The sequence below is a fragment of the Brassica rapa genome, unplaced genomic scaffold, assembly GCF_000309985.2.
Source record: "Brassica rapa cultivar Chiifu-401-42 unplaced genomic scaffold, CAAS_Brap_v3.01 Scaffold0893, whole genome shotgun sequence".
NCBI lineage: Eukaryota > Viridiplantae > Streptophyta > Magnoliopsida > Brassicales > Brassicaceae > Brassica > Brassica rapa.
In genome coordinates, this window is record NW_022610829.1 from 10,819 (window position 1) to 17,029 (window position 6,211).

Here is a 6,211-nt window from a genome sequence, read left to right on the forward strand (position 1 = left end):
TTCTACAAAGTGATTCATCCTGGTTTGATTGGAACGACGAAGAAGCTGCTACCAAACTGGGAAACTCACCTGATTAGAAGTGGGATAACTTCTTCATCCCAACTCCTATGAGATTTATTCAACTTCCTGGTGATTCTCCACCACTTTATGTATCCAAATCAAGCTTCTTACAAAGTGATTCATCCTGATTTTGAACGACGAAGAAGCTGTCCTATTCCCAAACTGGGGAAACTGGAATCACCTGATTTGAAAGTGGGATAACTTCTTCATCCCAACTCCTATGAGATTTATTCAACTTCCTGGTGATTCTCCACACTTTATGTATCCAAATCAAGCTTCTTACAAAGTGATTCATCCTGGTTTGATTGGAACGACGAAGAAGCTGTCCTATTCCCAAACTGGGAAACTGGAATCACCTGATTAGAAAGTGGGATAACTTCTTCATCCCAACTCCTATGAGATTTATTCAACTTCCTGGTGATTCTCAACAATTTATGTATCCAATCAAGCTTCTTACAAAGTGATTCATCCTGGTTTGATTGGAACGACGAAGAAGCTGTCCTATTCCCAACTGGGAAACTGGAATCACCTGATTTGAAAGTGGGATAACTTCTTCATCCAACTCCTATGAGATTTATTCAACTTCCTGGTGATTCTCCACCACTTTATGTATCCAAATCAAGCTTCTTACAAAGTGATTCATCCTGGTTTGATTGGAACGACAAAGAAGCTGTCCTATTCCCAAACTGGGAAAACTGGAATCACCTGATTAGAAAGTGGGATAACTTCTTCATCCAACTCCTATGAGATTTATTCAACTTCCTGGTGATTCTCACCACTTTATGTATCCAAATCAAGCTTCTTACAAAGTGATTCATCCTGGTTTGATTGGAACGACGAAGAAGCTGTCGTATTCCAAACTGGGAAACTGGAATCACCTGATTAGAAAGTGGGATAACTTCTTCATCCCAACTCCTATGAGATTTATTCAACTTCCTGGTGATTCTCCACCACTTTATGTATCCAATCAAGCTTCTTACAAAGTGATTCATCCTGGTTTGATTGGAACGACGAAGAAGCTGTCCTATTCCCAAACTGGGAAACTGGAATCACCTGATTTGAAAAGTGGGATAACTTCTTCATCCAACTCCTATGAGATTTATTCAACTTCCTGGTGATTCTCCACCACTTTATGTATCCAAATCAAGCTTCTTACAAAGTGATTCATCCTGGTTTGATTGGAACGACGAAGAAGCTGTCCTATTCCCAAACTGGGAAACTGGAATCACCTGATTAGAAAGTGGGATAACTTCTTCATCCCAACTCCTATGAGATTTATTCAACTTCCTGGTGTTCTCCACACTTTATGTATCCAAATCAACTTCTTACAAAGTGATTCATCCTGGTTTGATTGGAACGACGAAGAGCTGTCTATTCCCAAACTGGGAAACTGGAATCACCTGATTAGAAAGTGGGATAACTTCTTCACCCAACTCCTATGAGATTTATTCAACTTCCTGGTGATTCCCAACACTTTATGTATCCAAATCAAGCTTCTTACAAAGTGATTCATCCTGGTTTGATTGGAACGACGAAGAAGCTGTCCTATTCCAAACTGGGAAACTGGAATCACCTGATTAGAAAGGGATAACTTCTTCATCCCAACTCCTATGAGATTTATTCAACTTCCTGGTGATTCTCCACCACTTTATGTATCCAAATCAAGCTTCTTACAAGTGATTCATCCTGGTTTGATTGGAACGACGAAGAAGCTGTCCTATTCCCAAACTGGGAAACTGGAATCACCTGATTAGAAAGTGGGATAACTTCTTCATCCCAACTCCTATGAGATTTATTCAACTTCCTGGTGATTCTCCACACTTTATGTATCCAAATCAAGCTTCTTACAAAGTGATTCACTCTGGTTTGATTGGAACGACGAAGAAGCTGTCCTATTACCAAACTGGGAAACTGGAACCACCTGATTTGAAAGTGAAATAACTTCTTCATCCCAACTCCTAGGAGATTTATTCAACTTCCTGGTGATTCTCCACCACTTTATGTATCCAAATCAAGTTTCTTACAAAGTGATTCATCCTGGTTTGTTTGCAACGACGAAGAAACTGTCTTATTCCCGAACTGGGAAACTGGAATCACCTGATTTGAAAGTGAAATAACTTCTTCATCCCAACTCCTAGGAGATTTATTCAATTTCCTGGTGATTCTCCACCACTTTATGTATACAAATCAAGCTTCTTACAAAGTGATTCATCCCTCTTTGATTGGAACGACGAAGAAGCTGTCCTATTCCCAAACTGGGAAACTGGAATCACCTGATTAGAAAGTGGGATAACTTCTTCATCCCAACTCCTATGAGATTTATTCAACTTCCTGGTGATTTTCCAACACTTTATGTATCCAAATCAAGCTTCTTACAAAGTGATTCATCCTGGTTTGATTGGAACGACGAAGAAGCTGTCCTATTCCCAAACTGGGAAACTGGAATCACCTGATTAGAAAGTGGGATAACTTCTTCATTCCCAACTCCTATGAGATTTATTCAACTTCCTGGTGATTCTCCACCTTTTATGTATCCAAATCAAGCTTCTTACAAAGTGATTCATCCTGGTTGATTGGAACGACGAAGAAGCTGTCCTATTCCAAACTGGGAAACTGGAATCACCTGATTTTGAAAGTGGGATAACTTCTTCATCCCAACTCCTATGAGATTTATTCAACTTCCTGGTGATTCTCCACCACTTTATGTATCCAAATCAAGCTTCTTCAAAGTGATTCATCCTGTTTGATTGAACGACAAAGAAGCTGTCCTATTCCCAAACTGGGAAACTGGAATCACCTGATTAGAAAGTGGGATAACTTCTTCATCCCAACTCCTATGAGATTTATTCAACTTCCTGGTGATTCTCCACCACTTTATATATCCAAATCAAGCTTCTTACAAAGTGATTAATCCTGGTTTGATTGGAACGACGAAGAAGCTGTCCTATTCCCAAACTGGGAAACTGGAATCACCTGAATAGAAAGTGGGATAACTTCTTCATCCCAACTCCTATGAGATTTATTCAACTTCCTGGTGATTCTCTAACACTTTATGTATCCAAATCAAGCTTCTTACAAAGTGATTCATCCTGGTTTGATTGGAACGACGAAGAAGCTGTCCTATTCCCAAACTGGGAAACTGGAATCACCTGATTAAAAAATGGGATAACTTCTTCATCCAACTCCTATGAGATTTATTCAACTTCCTGGTGATTCTCCACCACTTTATGTATCCAAATCAAGCTTCTTACAAAGTGATTCATCCTGGTTTGATTGGAACGACGAAGAAGCTGTCCTATTCCCAAACTGGGAAACTGGAATCACCTGATTAGAAAGTGGGATAACTTCTTCATCCCAACTCCTCTGAGATTTATTCAACTTTCTGGTGATTATCCAACAATTTATGTATCCAAATCAAGCTTCTTACAAAGTGATTCATCCTGGTTTGATTGGAACGACGAAGAAGCTGTCCTATTCCCAAACTGGGAAACTGGAATCACCTGTTTAGAAAGTGGGATAACTTCTTCATCCCAACTCCTATGAGATTTATTCAACTTCCTGGTGATTTCTCCACCACTTTATGTATCCAAATCAAGCTTCTTACAAAGTGATTCATCCTGGTTTGATTGGAACGACGAAGAAGCTGTCCTATTCCAAACTGGGAAACTGGAATCACCTGATTGAAAAGTGGGATAACTTCTTCATCCCAACTCCTATGAGATTTATTCAACTTCCTGGTGATTCTCCACCATTTATGTATCCAAATCAAGCTTCTTACAAAGTGATTCATCCTGGTTTGATTGGAACGACGAGAAGCTGTCCTATTCCAAACTGGGAAACTGGATATCACCTGATTAGAAAGTGGGATAACTTCTTCATCCCAACTCCTATGAGATTAATTCAACTTCCTGGTGATTCTCCACACTTTATGTATCCAAATCAAGCTTCTTACAAGGTGATTCATCCTGGTTTGATTGGAACGACGAAGAAGCTGTCCTTTCCCAAACTGGGGAAACTGGAATCACTTGATTAGAAAGTGGGATAACTTCTTCATCCAACCTATGAGATTTATTCAACTTCCTGGTGATTCTCCAACAATTTATGTATCCAATCAGCTTCTTACAAAGTGATTCATCCTGGTTTGATTGGAACGCGAGAAGCTGTCGTATTCCCAAACTGGGAAAACTGGAATCACTGATTAGAAAGTGGGATAAACTCTCTTCATCCCATCCTATGAGATTTATTCAACTTCCTGGTGTTTCTCCACCATTTTATGTATCCAAATCAAGCTTCTTACAAAGTGATTTCATCCTGGTTTGATTGGAACGACGAAGAAGCTGTCCTATTCCCAAACTGGGAAACTGGAATCACCTTATTAGAAAGTGGGATAACTTCTTCATCCCAACTCTATGAGATTATTCAACTTCCTGGTGATTCTCCAACACTTTATATATCCAAATCAAGCTTCTTACAAGTGATTCATCCTGTTTGATTGGACGACGAAGAAGCTGTCTATTCCCAAACTGGGAAACTGGAATCACCTGATTTAGAAAGTGGGATAACTTCTTCATCCAACTCCTATGAGATTTATTCAACTTCCTGGTGATTCTCCACCACTTTATGTATCCAAATCAAGCTTCTTACAAAGTGATTCATCCTGGTTTGATTGGAACGACGAAGAAGCTGTCCTATTCCCAAACTGGGAAACTGGAATCACCTGATTAAAAGTGGGATAACTTCTTCATCCCGATCCTATGGATTTTACGTCAACTTCCTGGTGATTATCCAACTTTATGTATCCAAATCAAGCTTCGGACAAAGTGAGTTCATCCTGGTTTGATTGGAACGACGAAGAAGCTTCTATTCCAAACTGGGAAACTGGAATCACCTGATTAGAAAAGTGGGATAACTTCTTCATCCCAACTCCTATGAGATTTATTCAACTTCTGGTGTGATTATCCAACACTTATGTATCCAATTCAAGCTTCTTACGAAGTGATCATCTGGTTGATTGGGACGACGAAGGGAAGCTGTCCTGGTTTGATTGGAACGACGAAGAAGCTGTCCTATTCCCAACTGGGAAACTGGAATCACCTGATTAGAAAGTGGGATAACTTCTTCATCCCAACTCCTATGAGATTTATTCAACTTCCTGGTGATTCTCCAACAATTTATGTATCCAAATCAAGCTTCTTACAAAGTGATTCATCCTGGTTTGATTGGAACGACGAAGAAGCTGTCCTATTCCAAACTGGGAAACTGGAATCACCCTGATTAGAAAGGGGATAACTTCTTCATCCCAACTCCTATGAGATTAATTCAACTTCCTGGTGATTCTCCACCACTTTATGTATCCAAAAGGTTCTTACAAGGTGATTCATCCTGGTTTGATTGGAACGACGAAGAAGCTGTCCTATTCCCAAACTGGGAAACTGGAATCACCTGATTAGAAAGTGGGATAACTTCTTCATCCCAACTCCTATGAAGATTAATTAACTTCCTGGTGATTCTCCACAATTTATGTATCCAAATCAAGCTTCTTACAAGTGATTCATCCTGGTTTGATTGGAACGACGAAGAAGCTGTCCTATTCCCAAACTGGGAAACTGAATCAACCTGATTAGAAAGTGGGATAACTTCTTCATCCCAACTCCTATGAGATTAATTCAACTTCCTGGTGATTCTCCACCACTTTATGTATCCAAATCAAGCTTCTTACAAAGTGATTCATCCTGGTTTGATTGGAACGACGAAGAACTGTCCTATTCCCAAACTGGGAAACTGGAATCACCTGATTAAAAGTGGGATAACTTCTTCATCCTAACTCCTATGAGATTTATTCAACTTCCTGGTGTTTCTCCACCATTTTATGTATCCAAATCAAGCTTGTACAAAAGTGATTCATCCTGGTTTGATTGGAACGACGAAAGTTGTCATTCCCAAACTGGGAATTGGAATCACCTGATTAGAAAGTGGGATAACTTCTTCATCCCAACTCCTATGAGATTTATTCAACGACTGGTGATTCTCCACCACTTTATGTATCCAAATCAGCTTCTTACAAGTGATTCATCCTGTTTGATTGGAACGACAAAGAAGCTGTCCTATTCCCAAACTGGGAAACTGAAATCACCTGATTAGAAAAGTGGGA

The 6,211-nt window shown here is 39.6% G+C and overlaps 1 long non-coding RNA gene across 1 annotated transcript; it reads left to right on the top strand.

The window, feature by feature from the left end:
- Positions 1 to 4,878: 4,878 nt before the first annotated feature.
- Positions 4,879 to 5,556, top strand: LOC117131302. Its single transcript, XR_004454501.1, has 3 exons — positions 4,879 to 4,960; positions 5,167 to 5,260; positions 5,433 to 5,556. It is a non-coding gene; the product is annotated as an uncharacterized LOC117131302 (long non-coding RNA).
- Positions 5,557 to 6,211: the final 655 nt, after the last annotated feature.